The sequence below is a fragment of the Leucoraja erinacea genome, chromosome 4 (genome assembly GCF_028641065.1).
Source record: "Leucoraja erinacea ecotype New England chromosome 4, Leri_hhj_1, whole genome shotgun sequence".
NCBI classification, from domain to species: Eukaryota; Metazoa; Chordata; class Chondrichthyes; order Rajiformes; family Rajidae; genus Leucoraja; species Leucoraja erinaceus.
Window position 1 is genome coordinate 67,377,665 of NC_073380.1, and position 20,568 is coordinate 67,398,232.

The 20,568-nt window shown below is 42.3% G+C and overlaps 1 long non-coding RNA gene across 1 annotated transcript; it reads right to left on the reverse strand.

Moving 5' to 3' along the window:
• Positions 1-5,866: 5,866 nt before the first annotated feature.
• Positions 5,867-12,268, reverse strand: LOC129696021 (uncharacterized). Its single transcript, XR_008723271.1, has 3 exons — positions 8,611-12,268; positions 8,397-8,517; positions 5,867-6,889 (listed from the first exon to the last, which is right to left on the reverse strand). It is a non-coding gene; the product is annotated as an uncharacterized LOC129696021 (long non-coding RNA).
• Positions 12,269-20,568: the final 8,300 nt, after the last annotated feature.

The window sequence follows — 20,568 nt, forward strand, 5'->3', positions numbered from 1 at the left end:
CAGTTTAAGATGGATAATTGTCATTCAGCCATTTAGCTGATTACAGAGAATTTAGGGCCTCAATCGATCTTGAAGATGCATACCTTTCCATATCAATACATGAGAGGCACAGATATATCTGGTGTTTTATGGCAAGGCCAGTGTTGGAAATTTTAGGTTCTACCTAAGGGGTTGACTACAGTCTTAGGCTATTTACAAAAATTCTAAAGTTAATGCTGCCCTCCTCAGATCTAAAGAGCATTTTGTCATGGAGTTTATAGAAAACATGAATTATAGTAGTGCCATTTTGGCCTACTCACACAGGGCTTCCATTGTAGAAACGTCTGCCGAAAGAAGCTCCTATATTTGCTCAAAGACACGAGTGGTGGCTAGTTAAGCCTATTTCTCGTGCATCTATAATTGCATGGTTGTATGGAAAGTTTGTGAAGAGGTACATGTGAGCTACTTTAAACAGAAGTAGCAGAGGTTTGTGGTTTCTTTCAGTTTGGGTTTACGAGAAGCAATTACGTTATAGCGTAATTGACACTGCTCTTGCTGCTTTGTCATTATATCTAGTTCTATAAGTGGGACAACAAATAATTGGTTATTCACCCACTGTTAACTAAGGTTATGAAAGGTGTTTTTTTTATATGAACACTCTAAAGCCTAGATTCAATGTAGTGTGGAATGTGTAATCAGTATAAATTATTATGCAGATATTCATCAACTGTATTCCTAATTATGAAGTAGTATCTTTTAAGTTAATTATGCTTATGACAACTAATTTCAGCACAAAGAGCACAGTCTTTACATAATCTCCGTCTGGATCTCTGGGTCATATCTGACAAAAGGGTAGATTTTTATGGGAATGAACTCATAAAGCAAAACGTGCAGGGTTGGGTAAGTTGGAGTTGACAGCATACCAACCAGATCGGAGATTGGGGGTGTTTATTATGTAAACAGGTACATTGAGCTTACTAGTACCTATGAAACGAAGGATAGTTTCTTCATAGTTATTTAATAATTTGTCAATAGATTGTTGGTGCAGACTATTTCAAGATGGATAGAGTGTAAGCAGCTAAAAGCAGGAGTGAATTCAAATAATTTCAAGTCTCTCTTTACCAGGGGGGCTGGCTCGTTAGCAGCCAATAGAATAGACTTTCCCCTTTGATCATCATGCAACAGCAGGAGGCTCAGATAAGCGCACTTTCAGAAGTTATAACATTTTGTTGAACATGTCTGGATGGTTGCAGATAGAATTCTGAACAGTGTTGTATGAGCTATTGTCTAACCCAAAGGCAATTGGGACCGTGGGCCGATTAAGGGCAATGTACATGTATGCAAGTTAGCATCATGTTGTTAATAGCCCATGTCTTTTCTACCAATTATGGTTTATCTGTTTAGTGTTTTCACGCACAGATTGGTTTACTGCATGAAACCACAGAGCTTCGAAGGCTTCACGTAGTCTCATCACGAGACCGATATAAAATAGAAAGATTAAACAAGAACTTACCATTTGAAGTTTGATCTTTATTTTATGAGAAGTTGGAGTGAGAGACTATGTGCCCTCCACTCCCAACCCTGAATCTCATAAAGATCATTACGTAAGTCAAGCGTTATTAATCTTTCTATAGTTTAAGTTCGTGCAAGTGGTCTATGGTTTCATACAGTTGCTTTGAAGATTGACGAGCATGCGGGCTGGCGGGTTCTTCACGTAGTCTCTCATTCCTATGAAATGAAAAATGAAATGATTCAATTTATTGTCATTGTCAGTGTACAGTACAGAGACAACGAAATGCATTTTTAGCATCTCCCTTGAAAGGGAGACACAGGGCGTCGCGGTGTGCCCGCGCCTGCCGCCGTACATTCCATTACAGGCAAAGGTGGGTGAAGTGTCTTGCCCAAGGACACAACGACAGTATGCACTCCAAGCGGGATTTGAACCGGCTACCTTCCGGTCGCCAGCCGAACTCTTAGCCCATTGTGCTATTTGCAGAGTGAGGCCCATGACCTCCTTCAACTATGTAGAGAAACTCCTACGAATATGGAGAAGACCTCCTTCGACTATGTAGAGGACCTCCTTCGATCTCCTTCGACCTCCTTCGCCTATGTTGAAGTCTAGCTTCGACTAGCTTCGGGAAAATTGGACCGAATAGTGGAGAGTGAGGACGACCACCTTTGACTACCTTCGACTACCTTCGACTATACTAACACTATTTACGACTACCTTCGAATTCCTTCGATTACCTTTGACTACCCTCGATTACCTTTGATTGCCATCGATTACCTACGAATAACAGGCCGACCCACTATAACCTACTAAACCTACGAGTAAAAAAAAATACATTTTTTTCCATACCGACAATTTTTTACTCGCAGGCCTTTTGCAGCACGTTGAAAAATACGCCGCGACCTAGCTGAGGCCTCGAGTACTCGGGGATTACTCTCGAGCATGAAGGAGAGTTACAAAGAGCTCCTAGGACCACGTGTCGATCATGCTGCGAGTATGAGTCATGGGCAAACTCTTCTAAACTCGCAAATTAGGTCCCCGCAGTGGAACAGGCCCTTAAGTTGCAGTCAATAACTCTAAGACTGTATCTCCCTAACACTCTTTTTTGTTGCACTCCTAGTTATAGTAAAGAGCCTGTCCCACTTAGGTGATTTTTTTGGGCGAGTACAGGAGACTGCCACAAAATTTTCAACATGTTGAAAGAATTTTGGCGACAATGGCGACAATTTTTTGCTGTCGTAGGTTGTCGTAGCTGCTGTCATAGGTTGTCACCAGGTGTCGTAGGTGAATTCCATTAAAACTGGTCCCTGCCAGTCGCTTAAAGAGTCGCCGGTGGGACAGGCCCTTAAAGAGGATTTTTTTCTATGTTGTTATAGTCCCTAATATTTAGGAGATTGAGATATTAAGGCTAGTTATTTAAAATATTTAATACACTGAGGGGAAGTCATTGGACAGGCAGAGCAAAACTATTTCTGGTTGGAAATATAAGAATCGTTTCAGTTTATAAATATAACCTGAGGATTGTCTAGTAAACAAATACACACTGTTTGTACTGTTGTCAAAGTCATAATCAGGCTCACTCTCACTTTCCAAAACCTTGCCTCAGGATCTGTGCTGAGTCGCTCCACCAGGAGATGCCACACATGCCACTTTGCTGTTCACCTCTGCATTGCAAAAGTGAAGAACAGCTTTCACAGTAAAGTGAGGGAGACGTCTATTTTTGTTCTATATGACTTTTGCATTTAGACCTGGAAGGGACATTTGGCTTTTGTTTGGGACTCCCTAATGTGCAAACATTCACAGAGAACACTCATACTCTTGCTAACCTTCCTGCCATGTCCCACTTCTTTTGCCTGATGTCTTTCTCTTGTTTTTGCTCAACCCTGATCTCATGAACAAGAAACATGCTTCTTTCACCATTCGGATATCAATTCACGTAATGATTTCGACCATGGGGTTGAAAATAATCAACAGAATTTACCTTAGTGCTTAAAGGTTACTATTGATATGACTTGGATGAAACGGACATCAGAAAAAGACCATTAAGGAAAATTAATTCATTGCATCTTGTAATCCATGCTGATTAACAACTAGTTAACTTTCAAGTTAACTCACTGGACAACATGTGCAGAATTGGAACACTGTATTATCATGGTTTACGTCTGTGCAAGGGCATTTTGTGTGTGGCTCAAACAAATTTCCAGGCTTTAGTCTTGAGCATCACCATAATTGAACATGGGCATGGGGTGTTATCAATCATTTCTGCACACTTTAAGTTCGAAGCGGAGTGAAACTGGAGCAAGCTATTGGCATTTTAATCTTACTTGATATTTGTAATGAACATCTTATTCCCTGTGTATTATAAAAAAGAAATGCTGTAGTTTAAACTATTATTCAGATGACATTAAAAGGCACCCATCTGAATTGACACCTAGTGCTTTTAGGATCTTAAAAAGTAAACAGTACACCTATTTAAAGTCATGGTTTTGTTCAACTTTGCAATAATTTAGGTCACCAATTATTGTAATACTTATGAAACTTTTACACCGTACAACTTCAAATTGCAAAACAGATAAACCATGATAATGACAGCATTCTTCGAAAAGCTTTCCACTTATGGCATCTTTACTGTTCATAACTATTCTAATTGCTGCTTTATTACATTAGTCCAATGTGCAGTGTAATTTCCTGTTATTAATGTAATGTAGGTTAAATAACAATCTAATAACAATTCTGAGAGTGTTGTAGCTCGCTTTTAGCTAATGTGCTATTTTATGAGATGGGCTAACCATCTTTTTGAAATGAAAGTGCAAGTGAATTCTCCTCATGGTTATGTGCCTTAAGCTTGTACTGTGGTTTCTGCAAGTCTTCACTTGCCTGTACCTCTCATGACCAACAGAATGAGATCAATCCCTGTCAGCCCTGTAATTGAGTACTTCCCTAATTTATAAGGCAGGTTTTCCATTAACAAGAAAATCTTCAGAATTAAATAAAAAACAGACCTTCACAAGTGCTGCAGTGTAGGTGAAAAAGGAAGGGGTGGGGGGGAACAGTGATAAATTGGTGCCCCTGCCTTCTCTAGGTCTGACTATGAAAAATAAGCTCTTCAAGTTTCAGGTCTTGTTCTGACAACAATTAAGAACAGTGAAATAAATAGGCCACAATCTTTCTTTATGACACAATGTGGAAAAGTGACTCCACATATAAACGGTTCATTAAAGCTAATATAATTGGGAGCATATAATGTATATTATTAAAGAAACTGCTTGGTAGCTTTTTAAGTGTAGCATACATTAGACAAGCATTAGTCAAAACTGTGTGACATGTTTTGCAATAGGCTCCCTTTTCTGTTTTTAAGGGCTTCAGTTCATTGTGCAGTAAATTGGTATGCCATAATCCAGCAGATAGTGTTGACTCTGATGATTTTAGGTTAACAGTATTTCACAGAACCAATCAACAGCTTTAAAACAATGGCACAAACACAAACTTCCCTGGATGGCATTGTGTAAATGTATTACTTGTACTAAGAGACCTAGTCCTGATATAATTATGTTAAGAACCAATAAAACAGTCCACAAATCAATATGTTAAGACAGATAAAGAACTATGGCTAGCAAATTGGGAATGGATTAGTCTGGCAGGTACCTCACTCAGTTATGAAGCACAGGATACTATCAACAATGGTAGGACAAGGGAGGAGGTGGTGGTGGGTGGGGGGGGGGGGGGGGGGGGGGGGGGGGGGGGGGGGGGGGGGGGGGGGGATACCATTAATTGTAAATTAGCAAACTGAAAAATGTATTTATTACCGAGTACCTTTAAAAAAAAAATGTGAAATGGTCTTTTAACTGCTCTATCTTTGATTAAGTAAAAACACATATTATAAATAGAAGAAAAAAACCTTCAATGCAGATTTAACATAATTACTTTCTAATTGTGGCTTTGTGAAGTCCAGGATCAAATAAGATTTTGTATTATTGATTACTTTTATGTTTTTTCCCCCATCCACTAATTTACACATACATTTTTTTCTTGAAGCCTGGAATGAATTACAATAGAATAGATAAAAATTGGTCTTTGATAGTGGGTTAAAGCTCATCTTTGATGATCAGCTCTGTTTAAACTTCCCCAGTCCCCAACCCCATCTCCTTTTAATGATAAAGCCGCTGCACTATTGTTTAGTGAACAAGTATGTCCGTAAAACAAAAAGCAATGCCTGATGCAGGAATTATTTCTGTAAGAAGGGAGAAAAAAAAACAATGGCAGTCCTTTGTGAGCACAGCATGCCACATTTACTCATATCCAATCAAGCTTCACATAACTACCGTGAACAAAAGCAGCCATCAAGCAGGGACAAAGTCAGAGACATAAGTGGTTAGAATGAGTGTGCAATTTCTGCCCATATGACTATCCTGACACAATTGCTCTAATTTTCTTCCCAGAAATGACTGATAAAAGACTTGGGTAATTGCTATGGAGACAGACTTCCTTCCATCAAGGGCTATCTCAAATAATACAGCCTCAGGGTCATAAGATGGAGTGTCAGTTTCTGCAAAGTCCTAAATTAATACTTGTCCCTGCTTCAGCTATACTTCCTGTACATCTAATTAAGTGAACGTAATTTATCTTGACAACGTATCGGAAATCACTCGATCAAATGAGTATTCAGTAATGACCACAGAACACAAAAACATGACACTGTATTGAAAATGAGAATATATCAGTGGTGCACATTTAGCCACATGCATGAATTCTTGTACAAGTGATTATTTTCCTATCACTAAAGTTATTTTTTAACTGCGGATAAACAAAATATTTTTTACAATGCAAAGCATAATAATCCAGGGCCGCATTTAAAGAAAAACAACCTGCAGTGACGCCTCCTTTCGACCTGTGTCCATTCAACACATGACCTTGTCCTCTGTAATCAAACTTAATTTAGCCAGCTGATCTCTGTATCCCCAGTATTGAGTAGTGTTCACAAGTAAATTCAGAGGAGCCACCAACAAGCTAATGATTAGAAAGGCCCTTGAAAGCACTGCACGTCAGCACAGAACTGACACATAGGGCAAATTAGGGCCTCAGACCACAAAGGTCCATTATTTAGATGTAGTGAAAACCTATACTGCAACATTATACATCCTAGTAGAATTATCCTAATAAAGCTGCTGAACAATATATAATTACCAGAATGAACATGATACATAAAATACAGTAATACCAATTTACCCAACTGGAATTTATGGAATCTCACGTTAGAACAATTATTGTATTCTTCCTTTCAGAAAGGATGCATGTTGTTTCTCCGTTTGTCTCTTTGATTTTATATGCTTCTTGTCACAATCCCAGTTAATCATGTCCTTTCAGTGAAGGATTTCGGGCTGTGCAACTTACTTTTATCTGCTTTATCAAAAAAAAGCATAATAATGTTTACAAGATACCTTAGTCAATAACATGGACAGTCTTAAAGGTGTTATTTTGTGCTTAAATACCGTCAAGGCTCAAGACAGCGGATAATACACTGTAATGGATTAATCAATACTTATTATAGTTTTATTGGTTCACTAAAGAGAGAACAGAACCTGGTGAGCAAAGAGTAGGGGGAAAAAAATCACTGCATCTGATCTAGATAACGTCTCTGCTCCCCAAGGGATTTCCCTATTCAAGAATCCAATTTACTATGCCTGATTGACAAGGATTGGATCCTTGGGATTCGCATAACTCTTTTAGGAGTTAATAAAACCCTAATCGATTTGTCCAACTGTTCAGCAGATTTCAAGTTTTACTAAACTGTGGTGGTTTGTGACGATTAGCCCTTATTCCTTATTATAATGTGAAAGCAGAACTATCAGGATTTATTTTCCCTATAAAAAGAATGGTTAACCATCGCTCTGTGATCCACTGGTCAAAAAGCAATATTTGAATTTGCCGTATTGATTATGAAAGTCAGAATGAACAGCCATTACTTTGTAAATCTCTAATTCAACGAGTCACCTAACATCTTACCACTGTATTGAATTAAACTGAACTAAATTTCCTTCAGGAATTAACTTTACTTCTCTTATTTTAATTGCCATTATTAATGTTGTTGCCCGTTGCAACTATAATCACTCTGAATCTGTTTCACTCACACTGGCTTTCACAGTAACTATTGACAGGATTATTTGGATTCTATTTTGTGCCCGATAAAAATCCACCAGCGAATAGTTGAGCCTGCAGTGTAAGTCCACACAAAGTGTTAAAGGAGCTTTTCTTTTCCGCATTCACTTGGGCAATCTACTTTCATTCTGTGGCAATTATTCCTTCTTCAAATCAACAGACATTCTCTGTTTTGGCCAGCTCAAGTATGCCCTTAGATCAATGTAAGTTCATAGAAAACAAAGCATTATTAGAAAGGTCTGAAAATAAATATTTGTTCAGGGACGACTATTCCTAAACAAAACAAAATAAAATTGTGGTGGCAATTTTTTCCCCTGGTTTTAACTTTTCAAGATTATGCACTTTTACCTTTTCATGACCTTTGGCATTTATGTTTTATCAGGTTTGGCAGCAAGGGCAAGATAATTGGCAATATCCCCTGTGGAATTCTTGTGTTGGTGACTGTGACCATTGCAAACCTCTGATACCTTTAAGTTCATTTGAGAGGTATTAGGGGTAGTTATTTCATTAAATATTTCACGTTCTAAGGTTAGGATCCTCAAACAGCATGTTTGCATGTGTGTGTGTTTTGTGCATTGAGGTGGATGGGTCTGGGGGGGGGGGAGGGGGAGGGGATGGAGGAGGGGGGGGGGGGGGGGGGTGGATTGAGAGAAATTGAGAGGGATCACCATACAACAAGATGAGAAAGATTGAAAATCCAGGTGCTTTGAGCTACAGTTAATTAAAATTATAATTAAAGTTATTATCTTACCTGTTTATTCAAGGGCACATGGACATCTAATGGGAACAAATCAAGAAAGAAAGGCTTCCTGTCAATTAGTCCTGAAGAATTCATCAAATAATCAAGGAGGTGAGGGGGTCGTGTTACAGCACTGTGCAATAACAAAAAAAAACAGTAATTCAGCACCTCTTCCTTTTCTTGGAAACAACCCAAAGGTACAAGAGAGGAAAGACAAGAAGATTACCTGTGTAACATAATCTTAAGAGTACCCAGAGAATAATGGTGTTCTCCCTGATCCCTGTCTGTGGTGGAACCTGCTGCCAACAAAAGATGTGTCTAGTACAAATATAGGCCTGTCAAGCGAGGAACAACAAAACTCTTCAGTCTCTTGTCACTGATCCTGACAGGACAGCCTAGTCCAGGGAAAGAGGGCAGAAATGTCATTCTGTTGTGGTCTTCACACTGCTCCCCAGTCCTTGTCTTAGTAAAATGCCGTGACGTGACCAGCACTACTTTTCACCGAAGTGCAATATTGGGCTGAAAGGAAATTGGAAACAGCCTTTTGTTGATCATTTTCTCAGACAGTGGCATTTGATTAAATCGGAGATTGAAGAACAATGGTGGTACCCCTCCAAGGCATGAAGAGATCTAATCAAAATAATACAAGAAATCATTAAAGCTACACGTTACTTGAACACAGTTTAATGATAATGTCTTGACACAACAAAGCAGACTGCCATATTCAGAAATGAGAAAAAAATCACATAGGATAATGTGTTTTTAACATGTTTTAAACACCTTCAAAAATTGCCTGCTTTATGGATGAGTTGCTAGATTATGAATAACAAAAAAAAAAATCAAAACTTCTAGTGGAGATTGCAAACATAAAAATATTCTAATAAATTAATATACCGGGATAATAGGTAATTGAAGATTAATGTGTGATGAACTGCTGTGAGCCTGAAGATCGTAGCTTGAGGCATCACCGTCAGTTTTCAACTGATTTGATGTACTCGCTGAAGTGCTGATGGTCTGAAAACTTGTTGGGCTGGAATTTGTGAAAACAGTGGCAATTTTTTTCCTAATGGGCATTGTTATCAGCATATTAATCACAAAGCAATTTGTGAGGAGGAAGAGATAACTTGTAAGTGTGAATCGCCACACGTTGCCAAATGATTTGGACTGCTCCACTGTCAGCCGCACATAAATAGCAGCATGCCCTCACTTCCCAGCACATTTCAAGATATGACAGCATTAGTGCAAAAATTACACTATTAAAAAAAATAGTGCAGTTAATATCTGAATCAGAACTGTGCTAATGAGGAGATACAAGTTCCTGCAATGCCAATCAATGCCTGAGAGGCAAAATGGGAAATTGTGGAGTTCTGTTAGCAAGTATTATTCTTGGAGGCTTTAAAAATTGATGAAAATATTTTTTTTCCTATTTTTCCTGTTTCCTATTTATCCATTTCATTCATTTTCCCCTCCCTACATTTCTTTCTCTGTACTTGATTTGATACTGAATTCACGTCCTTTTCCACACCAGTTCTGGCTTCTTACCCAGCACTTAACACAAGGTTGCTGAGAGAAATGAGGCATTTACTCCCATTTTTCACTGAGGCCCCACGTGTCTTCTAACCCCTCAACTGCACTTGCAGCTACCTGAGGTGGAATTGTTTTTGCCAAGCTAAACAGGAAAGAGGAAAAGTCGAAATATCTCGGTGTAATTCTTTCTCAGGTGTAGCACTTCCAAACGAAAAATGCCAATTATTTATGTTGTGTTTAGTGGGTTACCAAGTATAAAGTATATTTTCTACAAAATTGCTTCTCTTCAGTGTTAACACATATGCGATTCTATGCATTGATAGAATTGTGGTTTCCTCAGATACCAACTGCAAAACACTGTGTAAAAATGAACAGAAGAAGGATATTTCAACATTTCATTGCAGTTGCATACTAAATATATATTGATCTCAGTGAGTAAATTGGTGACACTGAAATTGAATTATTTCAAATTTATATTTTGTCTTTTTCATATATTCCTATGAACTCAAGGAAGCCGTCAGCTCATTGAATCTCTACCAATTCATGAGCACTCCCATTGATCCCAATTGCTATATATTTCCCTGTAACCTAAACTCATTCACAAGTCCGTTATTTCCACCCTGATCCACGTGTCACACACCTACACTAGTCTGAGCATGGACTCACTGATGTAGAAGAAGCCACATCAGCAGTACTGAGGTGCAGATGATCTCTGTTCATGGTGGTGCAGCAGTAGAGTTGTTGCAGTGCCGGAGACCCAGGTTTGAGCTCAACTACGGGTGATGTCTGTACGGAGTTTGTACGCTCTCCCCATGACCGTGTGGGTTTTCTCTGAGATCTTCGTTTTCCTCCCACACTCCAAAGACGTACAAGTACGCAGGTAAATTGGCTTGGTATGAGTGTAAATTGTTTCTAATGTGTATAGGATGGTGTTAAAGTGCAAGAAAATGTGCGGGGATCGCTGGTCAGTGCAGACTCGGTGGGCCGTAGGGCCCGTTTCCACGATGTATCTAAAACTAAAACTAAAAAACTAAAAGATGACACTTAAGGAAGGGCCTGTCCCACTTGTTCTGGCGAGTTCTGGTGAATTTGCCCTCGACTCATTCTCACAGCATGGTTGGCACGAGGTCATAGGAGGTCTTCGTAACTCTCCTTCATGCTTGAGAGTGGTCTCTGCTTACTCGAGGACTCAGCTAGGTTGCGGCATTTTTTCAATATGTTAAAAAATGCCTGCGAGTAAAAAAAGGTCGCCAAGTAACAAATCAATACTTTTTTTACTCGTAGGTTTAGTCGTAGTAGTAGATTATAGTAGGTCGGTATGTTAGTCGTAGGTAATCGAGGGTAGTCAAAGGTAATCGAAGGCAGTCGAAGGTGTCCAATTTTCCCGAAGTTAGCCACAGCTAGTCGAAGCTGGTCTTCAACGAGGTCGAAGGAGGTCTTCTACATAGTTGAAGGAGGTCTTCAACATGTCATTTTTTCAAACTCTTCTAAACTCGCCGATTAGGTCACCCAAGTGGAACAGCCCCTTTAGGAGGTTGCCAATTCACCTACCAGCCAGTAGAACTCAGAGATGTGGGAGGAAACCAGAGGACTCAGTAGAAATCCTCACAGAGAGAACATACCAAATCCGTATAGACTGCGCTGAAGTTCAGAATCAAATCTGGGCACTGGAGCATTGATGCAGCGGCACTACCAGCTGCATTGCTGCTCCAACCAATAGGTTTTTGTATGCGATCGAACCGCCATCCCTTGCTACCCCTTTCTGCTTTCCCCATGGACTACTCTCTCCATGACTCCCTGGTTCACTCATCCCTCCCCACTCCCACCTCTCTCTCCTCAGACAGTTTCCCCTGGAACCAGAGGAAATGGAATACCCAAATCTACACCTCCACCTTCATCTCCATCCAGGAACCTAAACAGTCCTTCTAGCTGAACAGAGATTACCTGCACCATTACCAACCCCACCTATTGCATTTGGTACCGATGATGTGACCTCCTCTACATTGTTCAGTCCAAGTACAGACGAGGCGACTGCTCTGCCAAGCATCTGAACTCTGTCCACCATGACCACCTGAAACTCTCCGTTGCTAGCCATGTGAATTCAGCTCCCATTCCTACACTGAACTATTCATCCTTGGCTACCTCCATTGCTGGAATGAGGTACAGTGAAAAGCTTTTTTTGCATGCTAACCCATCAGCGAAAAGGCAATACATGATTACAATCGAGCCATCCACAGAGTACAGGTACATGACAAAGGGAATAAAGTGATTAATGATTAGTGCAAGATAAAGTCCAGTAAAGTCCGATCAAAGATAGTCCGAGTTACTTCAATGAGATAGATTATAGCTCAAGACAGTTCTTCAGTTGTCGATACAATGGTTCAGTTGCCTGAAAACAGTTAGGAAGAAACTGTCCCTGAATCTGTACATGTGCAGATTAAGGGACTCTTGCATTCTATACCTCTTGCCTGATGGGAGAGGGGGGAAGAGAGCTGGGGTGCGACTTGACTTGGCTGTGCTGCTGACTTTGCCGAGGCAGTGTGAGGTGTAAAGTGAGTTAATGGAAGGGAGGTTGGTTTGTGTGATGTCAGCGGAGACCGCCATCAAAATTTGCCAAGGCCCACCACCAAAATGTGCCTAAATTTTGAATCCGCAGTAGCAGAAGAACCAATTAAAAGTAGAGACGTTAGGTTGGAATATTTCTCACAGCTAAGGAGTGCAGAACAAGGAGCACTATTCTCAGAAGAGGTTTAAAACTGAGCTGCTAAGGCTGTCAATATTCGCTTTGAAATGTATTAAAGTCTGAGAATAGTCGTTGGTTTTGGTCACTTAGCATAACTTTGAGGGATATGGGTACAAGGCTGCAACTGAATGAGGCTCTGATACCTGTATATTCTGGCCAGTGAAGTAAGTCAGAGCCTACAGATGCATTTGCTGTTATAATCATGGCTGCGATCTGTCCAGTTCTCAAGGAAGCTAATTTCCCAAACATGTCTTGGACAAGTTCAATTTTGTAATTCAATATTTAGATGACTTTAGAAGAACCCTCTATAATTAACTTTGCATTGATTTGCCAATGAGTGCAAAGTGGCTTAATTCCCAGAGCTGCTCAGAAAGATGAATTGTGGAAGTTTTATTTTCCTATTTACATGCTATCTATGCTTTTTTTATTGAAAAAGATTAAAGCACACTGCCATTGTAGGCTGTGCCCTGTCATTCCTTCCAATAAACATTCCTTGAAGGTATTAAAGATGAAAATAAAATTATATTGAAACAATAAGCCACAGGATATATCTATATATATATATATATATATATAATGCAATATTCCACCTCTCCACCAATTCCAATATTGCTGGCCATTCACACACACACACACACACACACACACACACACACACACACACACACACACACACACACACACACACACACACACACACACCCAATACTAAAATGCCAAGCAACTTCAGAACGTGTCAAATATACAGTGTGTAAAACGAATGTTTAAAGCCTCCTGTAGAGGCTGCTGCTGCTGAAGCAAAAACGTGCTTTAAATAGCATCCAATAAATACACTCACCATAGACAGAGTAGTCAGCTCTCTTGAATTATTCAACCGCGCCTGCACTCGGCGCCATCTTGACGTTACCCTCTTGCTTCTTGCCACGAACCGGAAATGACGCACTTAGCGCCAGCATGCCACTAACAGGAAAATATGTCATCGGCGCCATCTTGAAACTATGCAAAAATCACCGAATGAGCAGCAATTTTAAAATTAAACACAGTCCTGATCTAATAAAATGTTTATTCACACTTTATCCATCCGGAAACTGTTGCAAGCAAGCCCTTTAAAAGCCAAGCCAATTGGACAAAAACACTTTGCAAGCCAACAAAACACATTTGCGGAAAGCCCTTTAAAAAGCCAACCTAATTGGGCAAACACTTTGCAAACAACAAACACACTAACTGAAAACCACATCCCGGGGAGAAGACGTGCGTTCAGTGTTATTCGTTGCTCAGAAAGCCGTGACCCTCTTGCTTCCTCCGTCTGGCAGAGACTGAGTGAGCCACAACACTTCCGGGTTTTATTGTCCCTCCCCCTGCCGCCAGCAGAGAGATGGCGAATTTTTAAAAAACATTAATATCTCTCTGATTTTTCATCAATGTCGAAAATCCTCCAGTCCAGTCCGGCGGAGGGGGGCTCTGAGCGAGGTCGCCAAAAATGACAGCCGTAAGTGGCACCGTTCTCTCGGAAATCACATCGCAGTGAGTCAAAAGCAGTCAAGATCTTACTTTTAGTAATATAAGATAGATATGGGTATGTGGTGAGTATCTGTATATATACACACTGAGCTTTTCTTTTCTCCCTCTCATTTGTCATATCATACTATTTTTGCATATTCTGTTGTTCTGCAGCAAGTAAGAATTTAATTGTTCTATCTGGTCGAAGCCACTGAGGCTGTCCTCCAGTCACGACGTCGGAGCTCCAGCATCCCGGCGATCGGGCCTGAGTGGCGAGCTGCCCGTAGCGGCGATTGCGGAGGGCTCCAGAGGACCCGACCACGGGTGAACATTGAGGAAGATGACTGACTCTGGTGCCTTCCCTCACAGTGGGAAACTTTTGATTCTGCTGTGTGGGGATGTTTTATGTTGAACTCTATCGTGTGTTGTTTTCTTTATTTTATTGTATGGCTGTCTGGTGATCACATTTCAACGTGCCAACTGGCACATGTGACGAATACATATATCTTGTACCTTGTATCTTGTAGTATTCCCAATGTTATTGTCACAAGTATCAAGGTACAGTGAAAAGATTTGTTACGTGCTTTCCCGTCAAAGAAAACACCATATATAATTACAATCAAGCTGTCCACAGTGTACAGATAAAAGGTACAACATTTAGTGCAAGATAAAGTCTGAAAAAGTCTGAATAAAGGTTTCAAATGAGATAGATGGGAGCAGGGATGCACTCTAGCGGTTGAGAGGAGGATTCAAAGGTAGACAGAAGTGCTGGAGAAACTCAGCGGGTGCAACAGCATCTATGGAGCGAAGGAAATAGGCAACGTTTCGGGCTGACACCCTTCTTCAGACTGACGGAAGGTGGGGGGGGGGGGGGGGGGGGGGGGTAGAAGAAAGGAAAAAGGAGGAGTAGGAGCCCAAGGGCTGATGGAGAGCTAGAAAGGGGAGGAGACAGCCAGGGCTAACGGAATTGGGAGAATTCAATGTTTATACCACCAGGGTGCAGACTGCCCACGCTGAATATGAGATGCTGTTCCTCCAATTTACGGTGGTGCTCACTCTGGCCATGGAGGAGGACCAGGACAGAAAGGTTGGATACGGAATGGGAGGGGGAGTAGAAATGCTGAGGCACACGGGAGATCAGGTTGGTTAATGCAGACCGAGCGGAGGTGTTCGGCGAAATGATCGCCAAGCCTACGCTTGGTCTCACCGATGTAGATCAGCTGACATCTAGAGCAGTGGATGCAATAGATAAGGTTGGAGGAGATGCAGGTGAACCTCTGTCGCACCTGGAACGACTGCTGGGGTCCTTGAATGGAGTTGAGGGGAGAGGTAAAGCGACAAGTGTAGCATCTCTTGCGGTTGCAAGGGAAAGTGCCCGGGGAGGGGGTGGTGCGGGAGGGAAGGGAAGAATTGACAAGGGAGTTACGGAGGGAGCGGTCTTTGCGGAAAGCAGACAGGGGGGAGATGGGGATATGTGGCGAGTGGTGGGGTCACGCTGGAGGTGGCGAAACTGACAGAGGACTATTTGTTGTATGTGACGGCTAGTGGGGTGAAATGTGAGGGCCTTGTTCCGAGTGGGGGGATGGGGAGAGAGAGTAGTGTTACGGGGTATGGAAGAGACCCTGGTGCGAGCCTCATCTATAGTAGGGGAGGGGAACCCCCGTTCCCTGAAGAACAAGGACATTTCCGATGCCCTGGTGTGGAACACCTCATCCTGGGAGCAGATAAGGCATAGACGGAGGAATTGGGAGTTGGAGATGGAGTCCTTACAGGAAGCAGGGTGGGAAGAAGAGTAGTCTAGATAGCCATGGGAGTCAGTGGCTTTATAATGGATGTCGGTCAGAAGTCTATCACCTACGATGGAGAAAGTGAGGTCAAGTAATGGTAGGGAAGTGTCGGAAATGGTCCAGCTGCATTTGTGTGCAGGATGGAAGTTAGTGGTGAAGTGGCCTGATAACAGCTGGGAAGAAACTATTCTTCAATCTGGAGGTTTCCTTGCTCAGTCTTCTGTACTTCTTGTCTGATGGGAGAGAGAAGAGGGAATGACCACCAGGGTGAGACTGGTGCTTGATTATGCTGATGACCTTGCTAATGCAGCATGAAGTGTAGTAGGAGCCAGTGGAAGGGAGGTTGGTTTATGTGATGGTCTGGGATACGTCCACAACTCTCTGCAATTTCTTGTGGTCTTGGATGCAGCTCTTTCCAAGCCATACTGTGATGTATCCTGATAAAATGCTTTCTATGGTGCATCTGTAGATGTTGGTGGGAGTTGTTGGGGACATGTTGAACTTCCTAAACTTTCTGGAAGTCGACGTGTGGGTGTGCTTCCTTGGCCATAGTTTCAATGTAGCTGGTCCAGGACAAGTTGTTGGAGATATATATTCCTAAAGGGCCTGTCCCACCAGCATGCGACTGCATGCGTCTAGCGCGACCAAACGTGGTCGCTTGAGACGTACAGCCGGTCCCACTTTGATCTCCGGAGGCATATGGAGTTGTGCGGGGCTGGTCCCGACATCGCGCGGGTCTCCAAAAATCTTGCACTATCCAAAAATCCCGCGCAGCTTCTTGACGTCATACGCAGCATCTTGATGGCGTATGCCTAGCACATGGCATTTACACAATGACGTCACTGCCCGGCGTGCCGTTGCATGATGACGTCACCGCCCGAGACCGTACGATGTCCAAATTCAGTCGGCCCGCCTCCTGCCCAGCTGATTGGTGAGTATGACGTAAATTACATCACGTGCGAACTTTGCGCGTACTTACCGCGTACTTTGCGCGTACTTACCGCAAATTTAGCGTGAACTCCGCTTCCGTTTGGTCGCGCTAGACGCATGCAATCGCATGCTGGTGGGACAGTCCCTTAAGAATTTGAAGCTTGCAACAATCTACTTTCACTGTCAAAGTATACCAGGGTGTGTGAACTGCTTTGCTTCCTGAAGTTGATTACAATCTCATTTGCCTTACTGGCATTGAGGGAGAGGTTGTTGTCTTGGCATCAGGTTACAAGGTTCTCAGTTTCCTTCCTGCACTCCATCTATTCATTATTTGATATCCGACCCATTATGATTGTGTCAACTGCAAGCTTGTCTATTGAGTTGGATTGGTTTTTTTTGGCTGCACAGTCATGAGTGTAAAAGGAGTATAGTAGGGGGCTGAGAATGCATCCTTTTGGGGTTATCGTAGAAGATGACTTGTCACCTATTCTCACTGATTGTGGTCTTTTGGTCAGAAAGATGAAGCTCTAGGTGTGGAGGGGAATGCTGATTCCAAGCTCCATGGGTTTAGAGATGAATTTGGTTGGGAAATGGGTATTGAAAGTGGAGGTGTAGGCGATGTCTAGGCATCTGACATAGGTGTTTTTCTTGTCAAGGGTTCCAGTGATGAATGTAGGGCCAGTGAGATGGTATCAGCCATGGTTGTGGTAGATGAGCTGCAGTGCATCAAGGCTGCTTGGTAGGTTGGATTTAATGCATGCAATAACCAGCCTCTTGATGCACTTCATTATGGTGGATGTCTAGGTCATTGGGTGGTAGTCATTAAAGCATGAGATCTTGCTTTTCTTTAGCACTGGGATGATGGTTGTCTTCTTTGAAACAAATGGGTACCTCAGAACGGAGTTGGGAGACTTAAAGATGTCTGTGAACACTCCCGCTGGTTGGTCCGAGCTGTTCCTAAGGACGTGGCCAGGGACTCGATCCTGCTTTCTGTGGGCTTACCCTCAGGAAGGCCGATCTAACCTGCAACAGTGACCCTGGTAAAAGGCACACTCGAGTCTGATGGGATGAATGTCATCCCTCTGTTAACCTTCTGCTCAAAGCCAAGATTGAATGCTTTAAGCGAAATACTTGAGCTCGATCCACCCAAGGCCTGCTGGATCTCTTAGTTACAAACCATTTTAACTCATCTTCCCATTCCCACACCAACCTTTCTTTCCTGGGCTCCCTCCATTGCCAAACTGAGGCCACACGTAAACTGAAGCACCCACATAGAATTTTAGACCCTTGTCAGTGCATCCTTTGATCTAAAATCAATTACATGATCGGTCTGAAGAAGATCCCAACCCAAAACATCATCTGTCCATTCTCTCCACAGTTGCAGCCTGACCTGCCGAGTTCGTCTGGCACTTTGTTCTCTGCTCAATAGTCAGCATCTGCAGTTTTTTGTGTCTCCAGCCCCTTGTTCTGCTTTCAGGCTGAAATTGATAGCAGGGTCATGAGTGTAAAAATATATTGTAGATTTCCAAAACTTTAACAGGCCTTGGAATAACTAAAACCAGGAGCCAAAACAGCAGCCAACTGAATGCTTTTCAAAAGACATCAGCGGATATACTTTAGGATTGCATGTTGGCCTGAGTCTCTTAACTTCAGAATTAAACAGAAGCAGCCAACTTCTTTACGCAGATGTGGTGTGGAATGAGCTCCCAAAAGACATCAGTTCGGATATAAATTTAGGATTAAATGTTGGCCTAGGCAATGGGTCTCTTAAAGGGCCAATATTCAGTGGATGCACTCACAAAGTCCTTTCATAGGGTGACATGCCGCCTACTGGTCCAATGGAGCAGGCATGCACATCTTGGCGCCAATTTGGATAGCTAGGTGGCATCCTGAAGATAGCTGTGAGCATCCCAACTTAACTCCCATGATTTCACAAGTTCACAAGTTATAGAATTAGGCTATTCGGCCCATCGAGTCCATTCTGCCATTCAATCATGGCCGATCTCTGCCACCCAATCCCATTTTGCTGCCATCCCCATAACCCTTGACACCAGTTCAAATCAAGAACATATATCTCTGCCTTAAAAATATCCACTGACTTGGTCTCCACAGCCCTCTACGGCAATGAGTTCCAAGTCATGGGAGTTAAGATGAAATACCCTCTGACTAAAGAAGTTCCTCCTTACCTTTTTAAAAGAGTGTCCATTAATTCTGAGGCTATGACCTCTGGTCCGAAACTCTCCTACCAGTGGAAACATCCTTTCCACATCTACTCTATCTATGCCTTTCATTATTCTGTAAAGGGGCTGTCCCACTGCGGCTACCTAATTGGCAAATTGAAGAGTTTAGGAGAGTTTGAAAAAGTGGAGAGTGAAGCCGACCTCCTTCGATCTCCTTCGACCTCCCTTCGATTATATTGAAGACTATCTACGACTGCCTTTGATTATCTTCGATTACCTTCGACCACCCTCGATTACCTATGAATAACATGCCGACCTACTATGACCTACTTCGACTAAACCTACGAGTAAATAAAATATTGATTTTTTCCAAGGCGACCTTTTTTACTCGCGGGCATTTTTCAGCATGTTGAAAAATACGCCACAACCTATCTGAGGCCTCGAGTACGCGGGGACTACTCTCAAGCATGAAGGAGAGTTACAAAGACCTCCTCGGACCTCGTGTTGACCATGCTGCGAGTATGAGTTGAGGGAAAACTCTTCTAGACTGGCCAATTAGGTCGCCGCAATGGGACAGCCCCTTAAGTTTCAATGAGGTCCCTCCTCAACCATCTAAACTCCAGCGAGTGGAGGCCCAGTGCTGTCAGACACACATCATATGCTAACCTATTCATTCCTGGTATGAATATATGTATCAGGTCAAATGGCCTAACACTGCTAAGTAGAAGATCATACACAGGTAGGCTGTATAGCTCAGAATTAACTATGTTTGCAGTGTTGCGTGGATGGATTGCACCCTGCACAATACACTGGCAAACAATTTATTAATCTGATTAATTTTCATCGATCCGAATGAAAGTTTTGACTTTGATTCCCATTCACAAGCAATCACAATGAGAATCTTGGTTTCAAATGCCTTTTCTGACCAGCCCACCTTTGGGCTGGTCACAAGTGGGAGAGTATTGTCCCACAGTATTTCCAGCAGTGTTGATGTCTGGGGGCTTGACGTTCTAGCAATGGCTGCCACGCCAACACTCTGTCAGACCTTTCCTTCTTTATGTTTTAATTGTATGAGTTAAATGCATGTTTTTAGTGTTCTTTAGATTGTTTTATGTGGGGTTGGGGAAAATGTTTCTAATCTCTTACCTCGACGGAGATGCGATTTTTTTCCATATCGTTTCTCCGTCCGCACTGCTGCCTAACATCGAGGAGTTGGCGGGCTTTGCTGGAGCCCGACTTTTGAGAGCTCCATTGCGGGTGCCTAGGAGATTATAACATCGCGGAGCCCACGGTCTCTGGTCAGAGACCGACATTGAGAACTCCAAGCCATGGGAGTTTTGACTACCTTGACATGGGAGAATCGATCACCCCGACTTGGGAGTTTTGATCGCCCCGACGCGGGAGATTCAATTGCCCCGATGTGGGAGTTTCGTTTGCCCTGACACTGGAGCTTCGATCGCCGGATGCGGGAGCTTTGATCGCCCCAACGGATGGTTCGACTGCCCCGACCGTGAGAG